This window comes from Pinus tabuliformis, chromosome 1_2 (genome assembly GCF_031772625.1).
Source record: "Pinus tabuliformis cultivar Carrire ecotype Pingquan chromosome 1_2, CPIR1, whole genome shotgun sequence".
NCBI classification, from domain to species: Eukaryota; Viridiplantae; Streptophyta; class Pinopsida; order Pinales; family Pinaceae; genus Pinus; species Pinus tabuliformis.
The window spans coordinates 300999944-301026100 of NC_142298.1; the positions used below are offsets into that span (position 1 = coordinate 300999944).

General features: G+C 34.6%; 1 pseudogene across 1 annotated transcript; it reads right to left on the reverse strand.

Moving 5' to 3' along the window:
* Positions 1-1921: 1921 nt before the first annotated feature.
* LOC149205540 (F-box/kelch-repeat protein At1g80440-like) lies at positions 1922-13104 on the reverse strand (annotated as a pseudogene). The gene is made up of 2 exons (XR_016252470.1): positions 11894-13104; positions 1922-4643 (listed from the first exon to the last, which is right to left on the reverse strand). The product of XR_016252470.1 is annotated as an F-box/kelch-repeat protein At1g80440-like (transcript).
* Positions 13105-26157: the final 13053 nt, after the last annotated feature.

Genomic DNA, 26157 nt, shown 5'->3' on the forward strand with positions numbered 1-26157 from the left:
TTGCATCAATACCACATCAAAACAAAACCCAAGCAAGTCTTCAGCGTAAGTACCACATCAGAACAAAATCCAAGCTATTCTTCACAGGATTTTGGGTGAACTCTGAAGTCTACTTCAAGAATAACTAACAAGAGCATTGATATGGGAATAAAGATGGTGTTGAAGTAGTAAATTTGTAAAATTACAAAATCCAAGCTATTCTTCATGGGATTTTGGGTGAACTCGGAGGTATGCTTCAAGAATAGCTAACAAGAGCATTGATATGGGAATACAGATGGTGTTGAAGTAGTAAATTTGTAAAATTTCCAAGAATAGCTAACAAGAGCATTGATATGGGAATAAAGATGGTGTTGAAGTAGTAAATTTGTAAAATTTATACGAGAAATTAACTTAAATATTCCAAACATTAGACAACACACTAAACACAATATAATTTTAAATACCCTCTCCTCCATATCTCTAGCAACGTTTCCTTTTAATGATCATTCTTTTGCTTCTTTCTTCCCATTTTTCATAAGAAATTCCTCCCAATCACAACACAGTTTTCCCCCAAGTTTTGAATGGCATTACTTGTAGGCCACAAGGTAGAGACAATATTTGTTAGAGATACTCGTGTCTTATTTGTCTCCCTCATGGAATCCGGGCGTGAAATGGAACCTGGATCTGAGGATCTTACATAAGAATGAATCCAAATTTGGCCAACATATTTAATTTGTTTTTTTTTGTTTTTTTGGTTGAATACTAAAAATATTTAATTTTAGATCTAAGACTTTTGTGATCCATAATGTTGATATCAATCTTTCGGATTAATCACATCGCTAGGATTTGGTCGACATTTCGAACCAACTAATGTGGTTCATCCTCAGGGCAAGGTTCGAACCTTGTCCTGAGGATGAACCACATTAGTTGGTTCGAAACGTCGACCAAATCCTAGCGATGTGATTAATCCGAAAGACTGATATCAATATTTAATTTGTTTTTTTTTGTTTTTATGTCATGGGTTATGTTTTTTGTTTTACTATTAAATAATGGTGAAAAGATAAAGTCCAAATAAATGATTTCCAAATGATGTCTATCAGCGTTGCTTATCCATAATTGTAAACAATAAGAGTGTTTTTGCTTGTGAGTCGAAATATGTTCCATTTACCTTTGAAGTGACAAATTAATTTGTTGGTAATGTAAAAAATTGGGTCAACACCATACTAGAGAGTTCATACAAAAGCTCCATGCATTGCTAAATGTTTTTCAAATCCCAACTCCAATAAAAAACACTCTTTGATTTGTGGTAAGGATTTTTCAAAAGTATTTAATTTAGATTAAAAAAATGGGTTGTGGACTTTTTTTGGTTGAATACTAAAAATATTTAATTTGTTTTTTCTGTCATGGTCTATGTTTTTGGTTTACTATAAAATAATGATGAAAAGATAAAACTTAGGTAAATGATTTTGAAATGATGTCCAAAAGTGTTGCCTATCCATAATTGTAAACAATAAGGGTGTCTTTGCTTATGAGTGGAAATATGTTTCACTTACCTTTGAAGTGACAAATTATTTTGTTGGTAGTGTAAAACATTAGGTGAATACCATACTAGAGAGTTCATACAAAAGCTCCATGTATCTGCCAGTCCATTAGGTGATGTAGAATTATCCTTTGAATAGTTGCCACATCTTATATTGTAGGTGACAAGAAGATCTCATTTCTCATTGTTAAGAAAAATGTGCATATGACACCACCGCATGTTTGATATGTATAAACAAATTATAAGCTTTCATCATCTCAATATTTCAAATATTATCTTAATTGTGTATTACCAATTTAACACAAACATACTAAACAACCTAAATTTAATACAACAATTATTATTTCAAACCAAAATACAACTTTTCCAATTCAACAATCTTATAAACCTCTTTTTACATTGTTACAACAATTATTATTTCAAACCAAAATACAACTTTTCCAATTCAACAATCTTATAAACCTCTTTTTACATTGTTTTGGCCCATTGATAGTCAATTGCTAATTGTAATCCAAGCAATACAGCCTACGCAATCCTTATTGAAACAAGACAGGGAGGGACCGTTTCTTCGTCGCCTGTACCAATTGGGTCAGTTCTCCTCTACATTTCAATCTAAATTTAACTCTTATCCTTCTAAGATAAACGAACTACTGATCGATATTTAGATTTTTAATGAATTTGCGGATCTTGATTACAATCAAAGGCAACAAGCAGCTCCAAACCAGCAACAACCACAGCACTCAGTCTCTCTAGTGGCATCTGGACAGCCAGTTGGATTAAAGAGCCAGCCATATCATATCAATCCACAGCAATTGTTTTTTACCCATAGTCCGTATCTGCAGCAGCTAGCAGTACAACAATCCCAGTTTTCACCTCAATCTGCTCATCAAGTATAGGGATTCCATCAGAAACAGCAAATGCAAAGATCAAATTCCCCACAAACATCTTTCAGTAATCCTCATCTGCGTCAACAGCAGGAAGAGCAACAAATGCAGCCAGGTTCATCAACATCATCCAATTCCGGGACATTGTCGCTTGCCTCTCCAACATTAACGTTGGGTGGTGGCCCAACAAAGATTAATCGTGGTGGATCTCTTGGAGTGAATTACATGTACAGTATAGTGTCAAACATCAATCAGATAGCCCACATGCAGTTGTACCTTCTCAAGATACGAAAACATTTAGAAATGCATCTGAAATTTCTGCAGAGCAAAACAGTTGTATACTCTGGTGTTAGAACTCACAACAGTGGATTGGCATCCAGTGTAAATGCAATGAAACATGCAAAATCCACTTCTATGAGTTCAACTGTTGTGCATTGGCATTCTAGTCAAATGCCTCCAATTCACCAGCCTTCAGTCCCATTAGCGGCAGGACCTATTAGACCTGCAACTAGCACTCCACCTGGATTGCATGGGCAAGCTGCAACAAGTGTGGTGCAACCTTAATCCAACAATAGTCTCTGGTTTGAATCTTTGAGAACCTTCGCCATCCAGCTAACTTGTTGCTAGCAGTATTCAGAGCTGCTGTGCACGCACACGCATTTATGAAAAGGGATGAACACCATGAGATCCAAGTTAATCTAGACCAACCAGCAATAAATTGCATAGCACAGGAGAATTGGCTTATTTACATGTTTTCTTGTGATGTTAAAAGGTGCTCCATTAGACATTTGAAGCCCAATCACTAGTATGTCGAGAACCTTTTTTTTTGATAGAATTTTTCGGATGAAACTGTGTTGGACAGGATTAAACATCCTCCACACAGTTTTATCTGAAATTTTCTATTAACTGTGGAAATATACACTCTCTCAACCTTTTCTTTTGCCATTTTATATTATAATCTCCTGTTAACATTTATTGAGACAGGCCAGGCCTATTCATGAAATGTAGATTCATGTCCAGGAATATATTTTCATCCAATGATTTATTTCTTCTTACAACAGATATATATGTTGTTCAGTTAACAACTGACCATTGGGTTATTCTAGCCATTGACTTCAGAGGAGGCCAGGGTTTACCTTAAAAACCTGGAGTTCCATGAGTTGGGTCCAGCTTTTGTATATTACATTGATAAGGAATCTGTCAAGCTGTCTGAAAGAATTCAAATATTTAATCTTTGAAATTATATTTCATGGAGTGTAGTTATATGATCAACCAATGTTTTGTAGTTTGATATGGTTGGATGTTCTGAGTGAAGTTAAATTTGCGGTTGCATTAATGGATCCCCAACGCTTGCCTGGTTTATAGTAACTTTGGGTCTAAATTCAGAATTATTGCATATTGTCCAAATGGGTCTGTTACAATAAATAAGACCCATAGCTAAAGACTGTCTACTGGGTGATCAATTAAAGTTGGAGTTATGTCAAGCCAATGCGATTTAGTCCGACCGCGGTTTTCTCCCAGACCAAGGAAGATTTATTTTGTGGCGGGTAAGCGGACTGTAATGTATTCAGCTGATTCGATTCACTGTAGGCAGGGTTTGGTCCATGCACTAGTAATGTGTCCGAACCAGTGTGCATAGAACAAAAACTCCGGTCTGTAAAATTAAATGACAAATATTTCACGGCGTACTTCCTCGGTTATTTCATCACTTGCTTTGGCTTTATGGCTGACTGCTAGATGGTATGACTAACAAGCTTCCACAAGAGCAGCCGTAAATGAAACACAAAATAAAAATGAGTGTTTGTCAAACCTTCAGGAACAAAAACCACATCACATAAGTAATAATGGGTCTCTTAAGAAACAGAAAAGTCTTGGAATTGTTTATACAAGAAAAAGCTGCAATAGGTTTTGCTGTAACATTGGAACATAGATCTAAATTATATTTTAGGTCCTATATTAGAAACAAAGGAAAGGAACAGTGGCTAAGGAGCAACAGATGCTAGAGAATTGGTTCAGAGATCTTCATAAGAAAAAGTTTTATTCCTCAAAAAACACAGGATAGTTGGTCACAAAACAACAGAAACAAGAGAGCAGGAGGTTACATTCAATCTGCTACTGAATGCATCAAGAAAAAATAAGTGGCACTCCCATTCTGGACCTTAGAAGATAAACAGTTGAAGATTTTGTCATCCAGGAGCTTGGTGGATATGGAGCTGAGAAGGTTGAATTACTCGTAGACTCTAATAAAACAACAACACGAAGAAATCTGTCAAGCTCTCGTACACATTTGTGTAGTTAATGGAGGTTATCTAAACAAGAAAGAAATGAAACCGACAACAAACACACAAGTAATAACTCAGGATTTACATGGTAAAACCCTGACAGAGTGTCAAGGAAACATCCACGGGGCAAGGGATTGGAATCTATTCAATCAATAAATGATTCTCCGTTACAATAGTTCGGGCATTCATTAGTTTTATATGAGCCTCCTCAGTTACATAACTGCTGATTCGGTATGAAACTGACTTGTCTATAACTAATACAATTTACCCAAATTTACATTTACTTGTTGTCAATTACCAACAATCTGTTCAAGAACGCTAGGGAGAATCCTCAAAACATGGGTGTGGGCCGTTCTTTGGACAGCTAGATAGTGTGCCCAAATGGGGACGTGGATGCTAATGTTGCAGGTTAAGAAACAGTGCATCTCAGGGTCCTGTGGGGAATCCTTCTTGTAGGTAAATGGAGGGAAACAAAGGGAACATAGATAACAACCCTATCTCTCAGTCAGTAAAATTGGTCTGGTTCCTCTATCCTGAAACAAGACAACCGGTGGAAAGAGACGAAAACCCTCAGACAAAGACAATCAGGCAGAACAACAAATCAAGTAATGTCCACGAGAGAATGGACCTCTTGTCAAAGATGCAACAGAGGAACCACTCCCAAATTATGTAAACCCAAAAAAGGAACAGTATCAGAAGAAGCTGCTAATAATGCAGAATTGGTTCGGGTTTTTTGAAATAAAAGATTTAAAACTGAAAGGAAAATTGTTACCAAAACAAGATGAGAACATGAAGTAACAATAAAAAGGCTTTGAGAACTAAGACAGTGATCCCTCAGACCACCTGGAACAAAAATAAATCACGTAAGCAATAATTATTCTCTTTTGAGACTATAGTGATTTAGATGGTAGAATAAAAAATAAGAGTCTTAGGACTTGCTTATGGACGCAAAACCTGCAAGAGTTTTTAATTGCAACAGTAGAACATATATTTAAATTATTTTTTAAATACTTTATCTAACATTAAGGAAAGGAACAGTAACTAAAGGTGCAACAGATGAGGCAGAATTGCTGGGCAGTATTGTTGCATTCCGGCCTATGGTCTCAATTGCAAGTTGCAAAAAGTGGTTTGTACATTGCATATGCTCTGCCTATTATGTCCTGTATCACTCTTGCACGCAAAACTTTTGTGAAAGGTCCTTTTAGCCTCTGTAGTTTCGGCTTAATCACTGGTTGGGTTGCTGTTTTATGGGTTGTGATCTTCACTATCCTATTTTATCTAGTTGTTGTATATCCGATTACAAAAGATACCCTCAACTATATAATGGGGAATTTAAAATAAGGCTTATACAGGTAGATTTGGTTTGTTGGTTGCTTGGGTTGTTGAGATATTTTTTCAACAAACAATTTCTTTGTTGGTTGCTTGGGTTGTTGAGATATTTTTTCAACAAACAATTTCCTTGTTTGGAATCTATTGGATCTTTTTCTTGTTTGGAATCTATTGAATCTCATAAACCCTAGTTTGATGAGTAATAGAAAAATTAATTGTGTCCGCATCTCTGAGTTTTTTATTGGTATCAGAGCCCTTTTGCGTTTAAATTCCGTACTGGAGGGGCCAGGGTCATCAGGGCTATAGTGCTCACGGAGAGTAAGGAGTTATGATTTGATGTGTCTGTTTGTGGATCAAATCTGTAGAGAAACGAGTTGTTGCTGTGTATAAATTGCAGGCGGTGAGATCATAAACATTGATATAGGAATATTCAATATAGCAGATGCGACCGAAAGGACGTGGTGATGCAAACTGTTGGCCAATTGTGATATAATGGGGACGGGGCATTTCTTCCACGAGGCTATATTTCGTAATTGTTGGAGGGCAAGAGCTAACGGGTCTGCCATTGGGCATTAAATGCCGGCTACATGCGCCCCGATAGCTTTTTATAACACGCACGCGGTGATAGATAAATAAAAAATAATAGCGTGTGTGTTAAAAAGCTATGGGGGCGCATGTAGCCGGGCATTTAATGCCCAATGACAGGCCCGTTAGTTCTTGCCGGAGTAGGTACATAGATTAATTGTATAGTGAATTGCTTTAGTAATGATTCAAGGTCAAGCCTGCTTGTCATAGATAGTTGCAAGGTGGCACAAGAGAGCTCATTGTCTTAAAACAAAGATACAGTAATCCCCATGGCCCTCGGTGGAGGCCATTGTTCCGATAACAATCATGTTTGCTTTACAGAGAAATGTGGTTCCGCCATCTTCATGCGAGGTTATCCCCAAATCTGAAGCAAGGGGTTGAATCCTGGACAATTATTGTAATCTGTTTTAGATCATTGTTCACGATTAACATGTAGTGGCCGAATTCGACAATGGCTCTCGGATATCAGCCCCAGTCGTTTTGTCAACGGGAGATTTACAGTTTTCTACATGTCATTGAGCCTTCGTATTTTGTCCTACCAAAGTGAAGCCACGATTTTAAGACTGTGATCAAGTTGTGTTTGGATTCATTGCAGAGTATCATGCATAGGTGCAGAAAATGTGGATGTTTCTATAGAATTTAGCGATTTTGTTTTGCGCCATATTTATTTTGTATTGTAAAACTGAAGGTGCAGAACTAGTGCTGCATAATTCAAATGAGTGGTTCTTGGTGCTCGAAAACCCTTGAACATATCATTGATTTGATTGTGTTTACATAGTGTTACAGTTTGTTGTTCTTGGTGCTTGGAAACCCTTGAACAATGACTACTGGTTATAGTATGAGATCCTTGTGTGTTGGACCAATCGAGTTGTATGATCAACGTCTAAACAAATTTAGTATTGAGACTACCGTCTTAAAAATTGACAGATAGCCAAAAGCAAAATATCTAACATATGGTGGTAGGTCCATAGAGTGGTTCATTACTTGATAGCTTTTATCACAGAAGCCCCGACAAGCTCAGTATGTCAATATTGTTGATCTTACAAGTTCGTCAATGATGGTTGGAGACAATTGTACCTTAAATGAGTCAAGTGGGAACCTCGAAGATTGTGGTGGAGAAAGAGCGTGGTCCATGAGATTTTAGAGTGGCTAGAAGTGGTAGTGAAGACCACATCAAACAAATGTGACTTATATGTGAACCGTAATTTGTGATTTATGTAATATTAATTTTGCAATGTAAGTGTTATTTCTAAGTCCTTCCCTTAACACTTACATTACAAAATTAACATTATTGGCAATTCTATTCACTCTGAAATCTCACGAACCAAGCTCTTTCTCCACCACAATCTTTGAGCATCCCACTTGACTCATTTAAAGTACAACTATCTCCGACCATCGTTGACAAACTTGTAAGATCAACAATATTGACATACTTGGCTCGTCGAGGCTTCCACGATAAAAGTTGTCAAGTAATGAACCACTCTATGGACCTACAAAAGTTGGCTTCTATGTGCAAGGTATTGGTTCAAGGTACCTGTGGCAAATATTAAAGTGTGAGAAATAAAATTGATGTTTCTTCTCGTCTTGAATTTATTTTTTTTGTAAAAGAGAGTTGTCTGGAGCACTTGTTCATTGCTTTCTAGGTAAAAACTAGTAATGCTACCATGACAAAATGTTTTTATATCAGAGAACATATTGTAATTTATATTGATGAATTGAGAAATATGTTGGCCATTACAATGGAATCGTATTGGGCAGTCTCGCACTCTTCATCTTCTCTTACTATCAACTCAAAGATTTCCAGCAAAAGATATTCTTGGATGAGAAACTTGGACTTGAGCTTGAATGAAACTTGAATGCGATTGTTAAAGCACTGGTGAATATGAAAATTTTGATGGATTTAAAACCTGTACTTGAGTTCAAATGAAATTTCAACACGATTATTAAGTTCGTCAAGATAAAAAATCAATTACAGTTGTTTATTTTTTCATACATAAACGACAATACAATCTTCTACTATCTTAACTTTAAATTTGCAGTTTATACCCGTGCATTAGTCTTAGGGATAAATATTCGGTCAATATTTACAATCTTAGTATTGTTAGCTGTTAAAATTATGTCCTCGGCTTATGTTATAGTTTCTAATATCCAAAGAGCATGCCCCCCTCGCCCATAATTTTGTATAGGAACAAATGGAGGTTAGCTGAGAAAATATTCAAATATTCCTAGTGTTAGCCTATACAAAGGCAGTTGTGAGCCTTTGGAAGGTCATACACTGTCCACGGTTATTGCAAGATGTAATTAAATCAAAGTATATCCATCCCCTTTCCTTTGAAGATCGGATCAGAGCCAGAACAAAGTCAGTAGAAGGAGCTTCTATAATTTAGAAAGCTCTTACTCTTGCTTTTCCCTGATAATCTGGCCAGAAAAAGGAGAACATAGGTTGTCGAATGATCTAATTGGTATCCTCAGATTCAAAGGCATTGTGCCTTTAGCAGATGCTTCAGCTGAAGGTAATGCAAATTTCTGGAACCAGGGTTGGATGCAGGCAAGAGAATTGGATCTTGAAGGACATTTGGCAGAGTAATGAGACTCAAAGATGAATAGTTGTCTATTTGTTCTATAAAATTAAGGTTGCAAGAAGATGAACTTGTCTGGCCTCAAAACCCTATAAGGTTTATACAGTGTGCACTAGTTACGAAGCCATGCTCATAGCAGAGCCTCGAGAAGAGTGTTGGTACTGAATACCATTGTGGAAAATCCACTCCTTTGAAGGCCAGGTTATTCTTCTGGTTAGCTCTTAGAAACAAAGCTCCCACTTGGGTTATATTACAAAAGAAAGCTTATTTGGGCTCAGGTTACTTTGTAAATCATGGGAGGAATCTCTTCAGCGTACTCTCTTTGATTGTATATTTGCCAAGGAAGTTTGGAAGGAGGCCTCCTCCTTAACAGGTACCTGGGCCTCTTGGAAGAATCCTACCTTACAGAAAGCTTTCAAAAGTGGATGGAGGAATCCTTATTGCTTCATCATAGAGCACTGCAAAGTACTTTTTGCTGGGCATTGTGGATCACAAGGAATCATATTCTCTTTGAGAACATGACTTACTCCCACTGGAAGTATTTTATAAATCATATTTATATATGGACTTAAGCACATGCCTAGCACAAAGCCAACATGAGATATTGGAATCCTGGAGACAGATCAATCTTATCCCTGGGGTAAGTCAAAGGAATCTGAGTCTATGTGGCATGGGTGATATTCTGTTTATTTCTCCGACTTTGAGATGCTCTTTCAAGGAGCACTTAGGTTTTAATAGCAATAATTAGGTAGAGCTGCATGCTCGAAAACTTATGTTGAAGTGTCGCAAATGGAAAAAATGTGGTAACAGGAGATGCTCTTCCACTATGTTTATAGGGAACACAATGCGAAGGTTGATGAGTTGTAAACTGTTGTTTTTTTACCAGTGTGTGCGTTTCTGGTGGAGGAACTTAGAATGGAATGGAAATTTTCCGTCCATAAACTTGAGTGCTGCAGAACAGAACTTACTGCCTAAGTGGCATCTGGACAGCTAGTTGGATTAAAGAGCTAGCCATATCATATCAATCCACGGAAATTGCTCTCTACCCATAGTTTGTATCTGCAGCAACAAGCAGTACAACAATCCTAGTTTTCACCTCAATCTGCTCATCAAGCATCGGGACTCTATCAGAAACAGCAAATGCGGGGATCAAATTCCCCACAAACATCTTTTAGTAATCCTCATTTAGTGATTTAGCAATCTATTGACATAAACCTTTCCAAGCGTGTGTCGTATATAGGTGTTTCTCTGATCAGCTATTGATTATTTGACTACTTTTGAGCAGATGTCTTGAATCAAGATCAGATAAATAGAGTTCAAATGTTACAAAATCCTGCTGATTTATGTACATCTGTTCAGAACAGAATCCCTTTCAATGCTTCTTCTCCTCAGGCATCTTCTATCATCCTGTCTTCAGGAAGCCTGAAAAATTCAAGAGGCGATATGGCAGAAGGGATGAGCGGTCCAGGTGGACTAAACCTGTCTATGGCACTATCCTCTGGTGGTAGAACTCAGGAGTCAGAACAGTGGATTGGCATCCACTGTAAATGCAATCAACATGCAAAATCAACTTCTGTGAGTTCAACTGCTGTTCATTCTGGTCAAATGCGTCCAATTTCTATCCACCAGCCTTCAATCCCATTAGCCGCAGGACCTATTAGCCCTGCAACTAGCCCTCCACCCGGATTGCATGGGCAATCGACAACAAGGGTGGTGCAACCTTAATCTAACGATAGTCTCAGTTTGAATCTTTGAGAACCTTCGCCATCCAGCTAACTTGTTGCTAGTAGTATTCAGAGCTGTTGTGCAGGCACATGAATTTATTAAAAAGATGAACAACATCAGAGCCAGGTTAATCTAGACCAGCCAGTAGTAAATTGCATTGACAGGAGAATTGGCTTATTTGCATGTTTTCCTGTGATCTTAAAGGGTGCCCCATTAGACAGTTGAAGCCCAACTTGTCAGTATGTGAAGAACCTTTTCTTTTGTCATTTTGTATTATAGTCCCCTGTTAACATGTCTTGAGACACGTCTGTTCATGAAATGTAGATTCAAGTCTAGGAATATATTTTCACCATTTCTGGTGTATGAATGCTTTCCTCCTTACCACGCGTATATATGTTGGGAAGTTAACAACTGGCTCTTAGGTTATTCTGGCCATTGACTTCAGAGGAGGCTATGGTTTACCTAAAAACCTAGAGTTCCATAAGTTTGGTCCAGCTTTTGTATATTACATTGTACATTGACACAGAATCTCTCGAGCTGTCCGAAAGAATTCAAATAATTAATCTTCAAAATTTTATTTCATGGAGTGTAGTTATATGATCAACCAATGTTTTGTATTTTGATATGGTTGGATATTCTGAGTGAAGTTAAAGTTGTGGTTTCATTAATGGATTGTAAGAGCTTGTCTAGTTTCTACTAACTTTTGGACTAATTTAGAGAGATTTGAGTTTCATGTTCCCCAGTTATGTGCTTGACTTGTGAAATGTGCAGTTTGCACATTGTTGTTAGCACATTGTTTTTAACAGCCTAACAGGTTATTATTCTCTTTTCTTGGCATAATTGGATTCTTCATCCGTAAATAAGAGTATTTATTTATGGCAACTGATGCTTTGGCCGAAATAATCTAAGAACATTTGGACTTGTATTGAGACGTAGCCTTTTGATATTAAAAAACAAGAGGTGTAAAGCCCTTGCTCAGAGTTTAGTTACCTGATCGCCATCACTGCAAGCAGAACCGCTTACAAATATCTGGTCAGACCACACTGTTGCGCAAGTAACGATATTCATATCTCCAGGAAGAGATGCCACCACTTCCCAAACATTCTCTTTACTATTATAAGACATCACTTGTTGCCTATGGAAGAAATACAAATTCCCAAACGCAACAACACACGACCTGGGGCATCTCCCAATACTCCACATGTTCTCCACTCTGCTCCAAACGCCTGTACTGGGATTGTATACTTCCGCACTCCTCTCGAATCGACCCTGCGACTCTGTGGCATATCCACTTATCACAGTGAATTTCCCATCCATAAAGACTCCCTGGCATTCGTCTCGCTCTTGGCTCATGGGAGGCAGAATTTCCCACTTGTCTTCTTCCACATCGTAAGCCTCTGCAGCCAACAGAGCGTTTTTATTCTCATCATGTCCTCCGGCAACATAGATAAGCCGATAAGGGGAAACAGAGTAAGCGAAGAAGGATCGAACCCTGGGCATATCGGCTCCCCTGCGCCATGTACTGGACTTGAAATCATAGATAAAAACAGAATTCGTTGTCTCCCAGTGAGAGGGATGCCATCCTCCAATTACAACATGTTTCTGATCCACCCAAACGCAGTGACAAAACAGGGGAATCCCATCGGAAAATGGGGAATTAGAGGCAGCCTGTCCCAGACGCCCTGCAGAGGGTCAAATAGAGTTAGCCCATTAGCAGGTGCTCCCAGCCGTTTACCCTCTGCCGACTTCCCCTGAGAATTAGCCTGAACAAGGCATATCAACTGCTCGCTCGTCGCAGTAATCTTCCTTTCCGCATAGAACCGGGGGCTAGTCAGCATAGCCTCCCAGCTTCTACACAGATTTGAGCTTCCCGTGCGCTTTGTAAGACACTCTGAGCAAGCACTCTCGACCGATTTCCTCCTTTTTAATGGTTACTTGATCTTGAGCGACTGATGTTCACCGTGGCGAATTTGTGTATATCTAAGTCATCATTTTTAGATATTTCATGGCTCACATAATGCAGATTCTGGCAAGCTACTTGCATTTTATGCTCGCACTTATTGTAGGCAGGCATTCATACTCTCGTGGGTGTTTGTTTTAATGGTAAAGAACATTCCTTAAAGTGCAAAACAAGATGGCTGTGCCCATTGATGATAATTGTGGAACAAGTTTTACGAAATAAGTGACCTGCAATTACAAGTCGTGCAATAAAAGTTTAGTAATGGCGTAATTTTCTAGGTTTTTTTTTATGGTTAATACTGAAGGATCGTCTCATTCGAAACAGTGATAGACAGTCACACTGAATGCCGATTATTTTTGTGTCAGGTCACTGCGACTGCTGTGGGTGAAGTCATAAGCAGATAAACCATGATGACTGAACTCAGTGTCAAATCGAGAATGTGGGACACTATTAAACATAGAGTTACTTTTAATAATATTAAACCTATATTGATGATAGACACTTAAACCTATATCGATGATAGAGATTTTAAATAATAAATTAAATTTATATATAATTCAAAATCTTAAACTAAATTTATATATAATTCAAAATATTTAATAACAAAGTTATAGATAAATGTTCAGATATAAGAAAAAACTATAATTTATTTTGTTTTTCAAATTGAAAAAACTAAATTTGTTTATATATTAATTTAAAATATTTTATTTATAGAAATTTATCCTAAAAATCTATCTTTTTAATTTTTTAATGGTTAAAAACTAAGGATTAACGAACCATATTTAAAAATAAAAATGGTTGGCTATTTTATATTTTATTTATATAAATTAAGCCACATATCATTGTTATTTTTAATTCTTAACTAAAGATGTTTAAAATAAAAAAGCATTACCCTTTAGAAATAGAAACAATGGTGGCATCTCCTCATAAAAGGGAAATGTCATAATGGCACCCATTCATTATCACAGTTTTTATAATGAGCTTTGATATAGCATTTTTGAAGTTAAAATATTTTGCCTTTGAGCTTGAACTCAACAATCACAACACAGTTCTTATAACAAAAGTAGCCTTTTGATTTAGGCAACCTTGTGAAAAATGGGTGAAGAGAATTCTGCAAATTCGTTAGAGGTGTTGGTTGGTCAGATTGCTAATTTTTATTTTGAAACTGGCCAGGGCAAATAGGGGCATTAGAGACTGATAAGGATTCAGGCGACCTCTGGTATCCTAAACAGTTGCAGTGCCCCAACTAGCCAATAGTGTTCATGGCTACTAGGAGCACTAGAGACCAGGGTAAGAAGAGGGGTAGGAAGTCGGAAGTCCCAAGTTGTGTTACATGATTGTAATGAGGGTGGTAAGAAGAAGAAAAGAGAGCGGAAGCTTAAGATTAAAACCCCATAAAAAATTGGGATTTTGAATTCAAATTGTGGAGAATTAGCGAAACTCTGTATGGAGGTTGAAATTAATGATGAGGATCTCAGAATGAGGAGGACAACCACTGTTTTTGGGGAGTCCAGTGCAAGGGTTCAGGCCACAATGTCTGAATGGTCTTTTGCTTTAAGCGAACGAGGGTTGGAAATTGCTTCGCATGCAGACCTTGGTGTTTCGAATTTTCTGGATAACCAGAATTATGTTGGTGAAATGCAGATGGAGTTTGGGGTTATGGAGAACGAAATTAATGATGAAACAGAAAAGATAGCGACTGACGGTTTTCGGGAGTCCAGTCCTCAGGTTTTGACCATAAACTATGGATGGTCGATGCCAATTATTTCGCATGCCGAAACTGGTTTGAAGACTACTTCACGTGCCAATCCTAATACCAGACTTGAGGGTTTGAAGCGAGCCATCAAGCTTTGCACTGTGTCACCTAAGGGCGATGAGGGTGGTGAGGAGCGGAGAGCACCTAAACGCAAAGAGGTAGCGAAAATTGGGGTAACAAAGTCAAAATGGAGGGAATCACTGAAGGCAGAGGATTGTAACTTAGTTTCTTAGCTAGTGCAAGCAAACCATTGGCTTATTACCGAAAGGTTAAAACTAAATATTGCATAGTAGTTTTGCATTCTTCCAAATTCTTACCATTGTCAGTGCTTGTAATTTACACACAGTAAATTTTTTTGAACTTGATCTATATGCTAGTAGGGATTGTCTTAGGTTTTTAGATTACCTTGACATAGACTTTAAAGCAATATCCAAATTTTATTAGGTTTAGAGTGGTTTTTTATTCAATAATATATTGGAATAAACTTGAACAATCCATAAGGTAGAGTCAAAGGTGCAAACCCCATGCCCTGTTTTTAGTTTTAAAGACATGCATCAAATGCTAGAAACAAGGACAATTTTTTTGCTTGTTTTATGCTATATATTTTAATTTATTGAAACAGTGATAGGCAATCACACTTAATGTTGATTATTTTTGTGACAGGTCATGTGACTGCTGTGGGTGAAGTCATAAGCAGATAAACCATGATGATTAAACCCAGTGTCAAATTGAGAATATGGGACACTATTAAACATAGAGTTACATTTGAGTTTTCAGTTTTACTAATTAAAAATTAAAAGCTAATTATTTTTCAAAATAACTTGTACATAAGGAAGTATTTGAGCTCCACAAATTGGTTCGATGAAAATAACAACTAACACAATAGTTTTTCAATAAACAATTCAATTTTTTCCTTTTTAATCTTTATGATTTTAGTTTTTGCACATTAAATTTGATTTTTTGAGTTTTAATTCATGATGATGTGTTGACGTGTCCTTCAAACTAATGTGTAAGCTGGCCTATACTAATAGACATTTAAAATAATAAATTAAATTTATATATAATTCAAAATTTTTAATAACAAAGTTATAGGTAAATTTTCATATATAGAAAAAAAACTATAATTTATTTTGTTTTTCAAATTGAAAATTGTTTATATATTAATTTACTAACTATTTTATTTATAGAAATTTATTTTTTAAGTTTTTTTAATGGTTAACAGACCATGCTTAAAATAAAAAAGGCTGGTTGTTTTATATTTTATCTATATAAATTAAGCCATATATCATTGTTATTTTTAATTCTTAACTAACTATGTTTAAAATAAAAAAGCATCACCCTTTAAAAATAGAAACAATGGTGGCATCTCTTCATAAAAGTGAAATGTCATAATGGCACCTTTTCATTTTTGCAGTATTTATAATGAGCTTTGATATAGCATTTTTGAAGTTAAAATATTTTGCCTTTGAACTTGAACCCAACGATCACAAAACAAATCTTATAACAAATGTAACTTTTTGATTTAGGTGACCTTGTGAAAAATGGGTGAAGAGAATTTTGCAAATTCGTTAGAGGTGTTGGTTGGTCATATTGCTAATTTTTATTTCAAAACTGGCCAGGGAAAATAGAGGCATCAGAGACTGATAAGGATTCGGGCGACCTCTGGTATCCTAAATAGTTGCAGTGCCCCAACTAGCCAATGGTGTTCAGGGCTACTGGGAGCACTAGAGACCAGGGTAAGAAGAGGGGAAGGACGCCGGAAGTCCCAAGTTGTGCTACATGACTGTAATAAGGGTGGTAAGAAGAAGAAAAGAGAGCAGAAACCTAAGATTAAAACCCCATAAAAAATTGGGATTTTGAATTCAAATTGTGGAGAATTAGCGAAACTCTGTATGGAGGTTGAAATTAATGATGAGGCTCTCAGAATGAGGAGGACAACTATTGTTTTTGGGGAGTCCAGTGCAAGGGTTCATGCCACAGTTTCTGAATGGTATTTGCCTTTAAGCGAACAAGGGTTGGAAATTGCTTCACGTGCAGACCCTGGTGTTTCAAATTTTTGTAGATAGCCAGAATTCTGTTGGTGAAATGCAGATAGAGTTTGGGGTTATGGAGAACGAAATTAATGATGAAACAGAAAAGACAGCGACTAGCAATTTTCGGGAGTCCAATCCTTAGGTTTCGACCATAAACTCTGGATGGTCGATGCCAATTATTTCATGTGCCGAAATTGGTTTGAAGACTACTTCACGTGCCAATCCTAATACCAGACTCGAGGGTTTGAAGCGGGCCATCAAGCTCTACACTGTGTCACCTAAGGGCGATGAGGGTGGTGAGCAGCAGAGAGCAACTAAACGCAAGGAGGTAGCGAAAATTGGGGTAACAAAGTCAAAATGGAGGGAATTACTAAAGGTAGAGGATTGTAACCTAGTTTCTTAGCTAGTGCAGGCAAACCATTGGCTTATTACTAAAAAGTTAAAACTAAATATTGCATAGTAGTTTTGCATTCTTCCAAATTCCTACCATTGTCAGTGCTTGTAATTTACACACAGTAAATTTTTTTGAACTTGATCTATATGCTAGTAGGGATTGTTTTAGGTTTTTAGATTACCTTGACATAGACTTTAAAGCAATATCAAAATTTTATTAGGTTTAGAGTGGTTTTTTATTCAATAATATATTGGAATAAGCTTGAACAATCCATGAGGTAGAGTCAAAGGTTCAAACACCATGCCATGTTTTTAGTTTTAAAGATATGCATCAAATGCTAGAAACAAGGACAACTTTTTTGCTTGTTTTATGCTATATATTTTAATTTATTGAACTTTTTTCCAATAAAAATAGTGCTTTGTTGTGATGTTGTGTAGCTTATGCATTAAATACTTGGAACTATAATAGCATTAGTACTTGTTGTATAAAATGGTGTATATTTAAGTAATAATTGATATTAATATTAAAATTTACTATATTTTATTTTCAATAATGTATTTGTTATTAGTCTTTGTCTAAATTAACATACATTTATATTCAAACTTAGTCGATAGAGACTACTTTACAGGCATTTTTTGTTTTAATATGTTATTTGAATGAATATACAATTAAGTCAAAAGAAAATCATGTATATCAACGGTGGTGTTGTACCAGGTTGGGATGTTGCACAAAGTTGTCACATATGATTGAGTTTGCAATATTCTTCCTTTCCATCTTTAATTATTTAGACTTTTACACCTAAAATTCATTGTTAGAAGTTAAGGAAATGGGGAATTAATCAATTTTTGTGAAGTTCAATAACTGCATGAGGAATTTGAAAGCATCATGGACAACAACTACAAATGAGGATTTTGCAGGTTGAATTCAAAATGTAAAAAGAATATAAGTGAATATAATTGTTTTTTCCTATGCCAAACCAAAGTTTGCAAATCTTATTTTTGTTTAACATGTAAGTTAGATTACCTATCTAGTGTATATATTGAATTACTTATTTAATAATCATTAATTAAAACACAAAAATAAGAAACTTAGTATATATAATTAGAAAAATCTAAAAACAAGAAACAAAAATTATGCTACTTTGAAAACCATTGGATAGTAAGTCCTTAATGTACCACCTTCATTACCTCATGAATGGCTAAGACGAGCCTATAAAGTTTAAGGCATTATACTATTGTGTATTATTTATTTTCTCAGCCATCATGTGCTTAGGAGGATTCTATGGCATAAAAATGGTTAGGGTTAATCTTAATTCATTGCCAATATATTGTTGTGGCATCTTTCTCTCCATCCCTCATTGATTTAACATTATTATTTGAATGTTTTCCTTTAATTGTATAAATTAATAAAATAGAAACAATGCTCGCAAATAGTTGACCACTTCCTTGTTTCTATATTTGACTTATATTTGAACTTTGTATTCATATGCCTGACTCATACGAGGAATCATTTGATGCTTAAGCGCTTGTTCTCTGATATAGGAGACACATCTAGCTCTTGGTGAGCTCTCTATTCTTAGTTTGATAGTGTAATGGGTCTCTAAGATTTGATTTGGAGAAACCTTTATGAAAATAAGATTTAAATTAACATAAGGTAATCCAAACAATATTTGAAAATGCTAATGAAAAAATAATTTAATCAGGAAAATAATTTTGAGTTTATTTATGAATATATATTTTTATCGATAATTTGTTTTTTTAATTGAATTTGTGTACAAATGCTCCTATTGAAGACAATTATAGCTCTCCAATATCATAGGCTAGCCTTTGCACCAAAGAAACTAGAAACATACTAATGTAACATATAGTCATATGTTTCTCAGTAGTCTAGACAGTTTTCCTAATGATTGTCTTCTATGTAACCTACTATTGAATGGCACTTGGTAAAAGGCAATTTCTCACAGATATAACAATATATTAAGGTATAAACTATTTGCATTGTTTAATGGTTCTTCCTAATGAGCAATGTATCACATATTAAAGGGTATCCTTAAGTAGAGGTTGTTATAGGTGTCCTGATAGGCCTAAAATTTGTCAAGAAATGTTTATAACAATAACATGCTTGTGATTTATTTAACATTTGTTAAATTCTTTGAGATTTGAAAAGGAAGGAAGAATGTGTCATGTAACAATGTTATGGTCATAGGTATTTTCTTCATTTATTGGCCTTGAGTTTTTATGCCCTTTGAAACTAATTCTTCTATTGTTGGGCTCGGGCTTGTATGCCCTTTGAAACTAATTCATCAATTATTGGGCTTCAACGTGTTTGCTTTTCCAATAATTTTTATTTATTTATTATAAGGATTTTATAGTTTGGTTTAGTGGTAGTATATATTAGAATTATTTCTTGTGTTTACTAACTATAGCATTTGCATTATGAAATGCAATCTTATATAGGATAGATCTATTCAATTTAAGAATATACAATATTTATTTTTTATGTTAGAATTTGATTTTAATTACCTCATTAAACATCAAGCAACATTATTATGGAATATTATCTTTACTAACATAAAATATGAATATGGATTGTATGAAAACATTTTTTATGGATTAGATTCCTACGGAACATTGAATTTTGAATTTTTTTTTTTTAAGAATCTATCTTCACCCTTTGAACACATTTTGTCATAAGCATTTGTTTGCACTCCTTGATAATGTTGAATATAGATTGGTATTTTTTCTTTGGGATAAATACTCTCCATGTGAAGGTAAAAGTAAATCCTTAAATATGGAGGATGAATAAACTCAATAGTGATTAAATTGAATGAATCCTATAAATCATAGCCATGTAGCCTAATCTTTAGTACTAGATGAAGAATCTTTCAATATAATTTTACATAACTTACCAACCATGCAAATAAAGGAAATAAAAAATATTACTAATCAAAACTTCAATAAATGAAGAGTTTGATGAGGATAGATTTACTAATCAAAACTTCAATAAATGAAGAGATTGATGAGGGTAGCCTTTGACTCTTCAAAACTCATATCTAAACAACATGGATAAGTATACAATCACTCTCATAATTAATATCAACACAAGTGTGATGTATTAGATCAATTTTAAGACAAATAAATAATATCTCATATCAAAATACAAAATAAACTATAATGCAAAGATAACCTAAAATTATATCAGATTATAACATGGGTACAAGAATATGATTTATAAATAGAGAAGCAATGAAGACACGATTACATTTATATTCTTTCAAACTATTATAGCTTTAATACTCATTACATATTTGATCACTTTAAGGGAGATGAGTTTAGTACTCAACAATTAGTATGACTCAATCTAATATAATATATTATTATTCTTTCTGAGGACTAGAGAATGATTTGTGAATGTATAATGTTATTAAATTGTGAATTATTATTAATATTGTTAACATTGTTTTATATAAATGGTAGAGCTTTGAGAAGGAGCATAATTATATTTTCTTCGAGTAACTTCAGGAGTAAATTCATAGTATTATTATAATCCCGGTGCATGGTGGCTAGGGTATTTTCCTCGATACTTTAAGTTTTCTTCGCCTGTCTATATAACCCTTAGCTCTTTCCACGAGTCTTATTTCTTCCTCCTCTCCCCCTTCAACATAGATTTATTATCTTGGATGATTTTTAGTTAGCCAAATCCCCCCTCTACTATGGTGGTAGTTGTTCCTCTTCACTATGCATGAGGTATCCCTAGAAAATCCTCCATGCTAGATGGTATTCCTTCTAGAGCAAGCTCAAGCCATCCCCTTGGTTCTACTATTGTTTCTTTCAAAGAGGTTAGTGCAAAATGACCTCCTAAGTGGAGCATTTCCTTATTCTTGATTTATGGGCCAAGAGACCCCAACATTGACCACACAATAGTACAAGACATTGGAGACGAGGTTTCATTTTACAAAACTAACAAACTTACTTGAAAATTTAATGACCTTTGGCCGAGGCTAGTAGATTTGCATCAATGGGTTTAGTGTGCTTGGAAATATAAAATTATAGAGGAAGCCTTTGTTTACTTCTCTACTAAAGGATTCTTTAATTTGTATTTTTATTTACCTAAATACCATGATTAAATCATCAACTCAAGTACCTAGTTTTGGGGCAACACTAGGTTTTGCATGAAGGTTTAGACTCTTTCCTTTGATCCAACTACCAATTCCCTTTCCATAGCCCTAATCCATGTTTGGCCCCTTGATCTTCCTCTTCATTTTTTAATCCAAAAAGGAGCATGATAACACTTGTCATCTATTTTGGTACTTTATGGGTGGGAAAAGTTGGAGCTCGCTTGTAGGCCCATTTTAGGGGCAAGTCCCACTTTAGTGATTTGGGGTCCAAAACCTTGTGAAGCCCATTTGGGGCCTTAAATAGTGATTTTTAGGGTCAATACTTTATGAACAAGGTTATCAACATCTTGATGTTGTTCTACACATTGTGATCTTTTTAATGATACAAAAATCGCCTCAATCAAATTTCATATGTGAATGGAATGCCTCGTGTATTTGATCTATCTTGTTCAACAACATGATATTGAGTGGATGCCACACCAACTTCCATTACTCACAGATGGATCTAGTTACATGTGAACTTTGAGAGGATTCTAAAGGATCCAGAAACCTATCATTAGTTGAGGGTTGAGGTAGGAAAAAACCATAAACCTAACCCTACATAGCTATCAATCCATCTCCATTATTAAGCTACTAAGATACAAAATGGGTTACTTTCTAACAATATTGTTTATTATTCCATAGTTGAGTAGAGCATCTAGGAGTGGGATATTGAAGTAGAACAGAGGAAGTACAAGATCATGTAGCTACCATATTGGCCACATTGTCCATGGAAAATCCATACTAAGTGTCTATTTCTTTGTATTTCCATTTCATAGTTGAGAGTAAAAGAGCACAACATAGGCATCAACTTTTATCTAGGTTTTTCGCTTATTGGGTTTTCCAAAGGTATATCATGTGTTCGTTGTATGGATGGTGTATAATTTACTTCAATTTTAATTTATTCCATTATTTCATGCTTTAAACTAGTTACATTAAATATGAAATCTAAAGTAATACACTACATAATAAGAGATTTTGGAAGATTTTAAGATCAATTGCAATGATTTTTTTTAGTGGAATATACATGGTAGTTGACAAATCATTTTTTAAGGATATGACCCTCTTAGTGATATTAGTAATGTTATAGGTAAAATCCCCTTTCAAAGTGAAGGGATGAAGGACAAATCATCACTTATGTGTGTATTTGTGTAGATATGGATTTTAGTAAATGGTTTCCAATATAAGTTAATTGTATAAGCAAAGACTACTCATGGGCTAAAAAATAGGATTTTGAATAATGTTTCTTCCATTACATTTAATGTTATGAAATATTATACATTGTAGCTTAATGTCCTAACAATTTTAAGTGTCTAACCTCAAAAAGCTCCAAGAAAATCCACATGGTCGGATGGAGCAAAAGAAGAGCATCAACAAATAAGGAACCCAATTCAATCACCTAGGACACCCAACCAAGGTCTAATCTAACTATGCATCCTATTGAGAAAGAAATTTCTATAATGTAAAAATTCCCTTAGCTAGTGAAGAATTCTTCTCTACTTATGGCAATTTCACTTTAGATGGCATACCCTCTTGTATCAAACCCTTAGTTTTTGGGGGGATGACATAGAGGAGATAGAAGTAGAATAAAAGTGCCAAGGATCAATGCTTAACCTACCAGATGAGGATCATTGGAATAGAGAAGCTTGGGACTTAAGGATTTAATAACATTTATTCAAGACTCAAAAGAGGAATGAGCAAGATTAATCAAGAAGAAAAACTTAACTTTACCACCTCTCTAATGATGCCAATAAACAAAAATCAAACATGTTTTAAATATTTAAGAGCAAAGTTTTTCGGTAGAAATCACATAGGAGAATTTTTGCCAACGCGTTTTGAACCATCTAGTGTGGTTCAACTCCAAGACAAGATGAAGAGGCAGATCATGGCAACAACTTAAATAGGGATCAATGTAGAGACACTTAGTCGATATAATGACTAGTTTACTAATAATATTATTTAATTTATAACATTAATTAATAGGAACCAATTATTTATTAAGAAAAGTCTTTTAGTAGAAATCACATAAGAGAATTTTTTGGCCGACGCATTTCAAACCAACAAGTATGGTTCATCATCAGGACCAGATGAAGAGGCAGACCATGGCAAACTCTTAAATAGAGAGCAATGTAGAGACCATAATTTCAAGTAACAATTATTTTTGAACAATAATATTTAAATTATGATATCAATTTATTAATTTAAGTAACGACTATATTAAACGACTAGTTTTTGAAAAATAATATTTAAATTATGACATTAATTTATTAAAAACAAATATTATTAAGTAACGACTATATTAATTAAATCAAGGAATAGGTTAGGGAATGAAAAATTCAAAGAAAAATAATCAAACATACAAAGTCAAACCTCAAACAAAGCTTGAAGTCAAAAAAAAAAAAAAAATCAAAATAAACGGCTAACTAAAAAATATTATTTAATTAATAAGATCAAGAAATAGAATAAGTTTCAAAATATGGAATAAAAAGAATAATCAAATTCAACCATCAACCAAGGAGCGCAGTGAAAAATAACCAAAGGGGTCACTATCCTATCAATAAAAATGGAGTCAAGACCATATTAATAAATAAAAATAAATTAAAAGAAAATCATAAATAAGTAAAATTCAACAAAAAATAATCAAAGGGAGGGGGGGCTAAGCCCATTCAACCAAAAATAATCAAAGAGAGGGGTTAAGGGCATACAAACAATTGAAGGTGCCAAGAAAAATAGCCAAAATCTAACATAAAATAAATACTTAAAAGGTCTAAGAACAAGATAATAAAGAAAATTACAAGAGCTAAGAGAGATCCACAAAAGAAAAAAAATCAAATACCTATAAAAGTCAAAAAGAAACTTAAAAACTAAAAGGAAGACAGGATCGGGACCCAACCTCTGCTAATATTCCAACCATTGTCTCTATTCAAATTGGAGGGCCTTTTTTCAATTTCTAGGGCCTCCCTGAATTTTCGATGATGGAAATGACTGATTTTGGCAATGACTTGGGCCTCCTCAATGCAGATGGGATGCTTGGTTGTCTTTGCATGTTCTGCCAAAGCAGAGAAGCGGGTCTTGCCATGCTTGATGTCGGTGGCATGCTCATGAATCCTTTGATTAATTGAGCAACATGTCTCACCTATGTAGGGAGTCCCGCATGAGCAAGGGATAACATAAACACTTTTCATATTTTTAGGATCCGCCGGGTCTTTTGCAAATCTTAGGGAGCTCTGAATGGTATTCAAAGGTCTAAATGTTGAAAGAACTTTATGCTTCCTTAGGATTCTCGCAATTTTGTTAGTGGTCTCTTGGATCCTTGCAATTTTGTTCTTATTTACTATTGCATTCATGTTCATGAAAGAAAATATGAGAACAAAAGATACATAGTAGTGAGAAGATTAACCTAGCATTATGGAGTTGGGAATACCCCATTCTTTGGTGTTGTTTTATTTTTGTGTCCCTTATATATCTAATTTGGTCCTTCCCTTTTTTAAATAAAAATTATTAATTGATGTTTTAATATATTAGTGTTTCTTTGAAGAGGTGGGAGAAAATCGAGTGACTCTTTTTTTGATAAAATTGTTTTCATAATTTTAAGAGAGTTTTATTAGGCCAAAAATAGAAAAGGGTCAATATTTTTCATTCTTAAATTCAATTAATTGTTTTTTATTTATAACAAAAAATTGGGACGAAATCACATAAAGATTTTTATGTCAACGCATTGTGGTTCATCATGAATATAGATGGATAGTTGAACTAGAAAACTACAATAGATAATTTATTATTACTATCATTATTACTATGTTAATAAAGCTGAAGAAATAGGAAAAAACTAAAATGGAAACTAGAAAAAGAAATCAACAAAAATCAAAGAATAATGCAAAAAAGGAGAGATATTTGTTTTACTCTTTTGTCATAGTATGGAAATTCAATTAATCATTTTTTTTTTTTATGATAACCTGCAAAGTTTTTGGCAATACTTTCTCATTGCGAGACAACCTAGTATAGATAGACATGTAAACATTAGATATAAATATTTTTTTAAATTCAATTTTTTTATATTCTAATTTTGTTTTTATTAATAAAATTATGAAAAATTTAAATAAGAGAAAATCATAATATACAACATAACCTTATATCTCTGAGCATGCCAATCTAGATGAGATCGAGATTTACTTTTTAAAAATTAAAAAATTAAAAATTTATAGCTTTTAACATTTTTTAAAATCTTCACATATGATGTCACGTTATTGGCCGTAGACATACCGTCTTGTTCTCCACATTTGAGTCTCTGTGCATTGGACAGCGTTCTCTCTTTTTTACTTTTCCTGTCATTTCCTAGCAGACTCGTTCAGATCCGATCGCATCGGATCGTTTTGTACTGATATTATATCTATTTATATATAAACTGTATTGTGGATAATGATGGTTTTGTACTGATATTATATGTATTTATATATAAATTGTATTGTGGATAATGATGGTTGAAGATTTTTATATAGATTGTGTTATGAATAATTAATTGTTATTAGTGTTGCTACGGATATTAGAGCACCATTAAGGCAAGTCTTTAGCCCCCGATTTGTTAGGAGTATGAGAGGAATTTGGATATTTCTCAAAATTAAAAAGAAGTGTTATATTTGTATGGTTGGTGTTATATCTTTAATATATTTAATCTTTAATAACTGTTATTAAGGCGGTGGGTTAATTTTTTGGTAAACATTCTAACTATTATATTTTTAATTAATTTTGAACTTGGACTTTTCAATAATTGTATTTTTGCTCAATTTTGAGTTTTGAATATGAAATTATCCTTTTCTAAAAAAAATTCCAGAGTTTTATCTCAACCATTTCATCATATGTAGAGGAGAAATTGTTTGTCATTTGTAAAGTTCCACATCATACCTTGTATGGTCACCCGTTAACTTCACATTTACCTAGGAAAAAATATCTTCCTT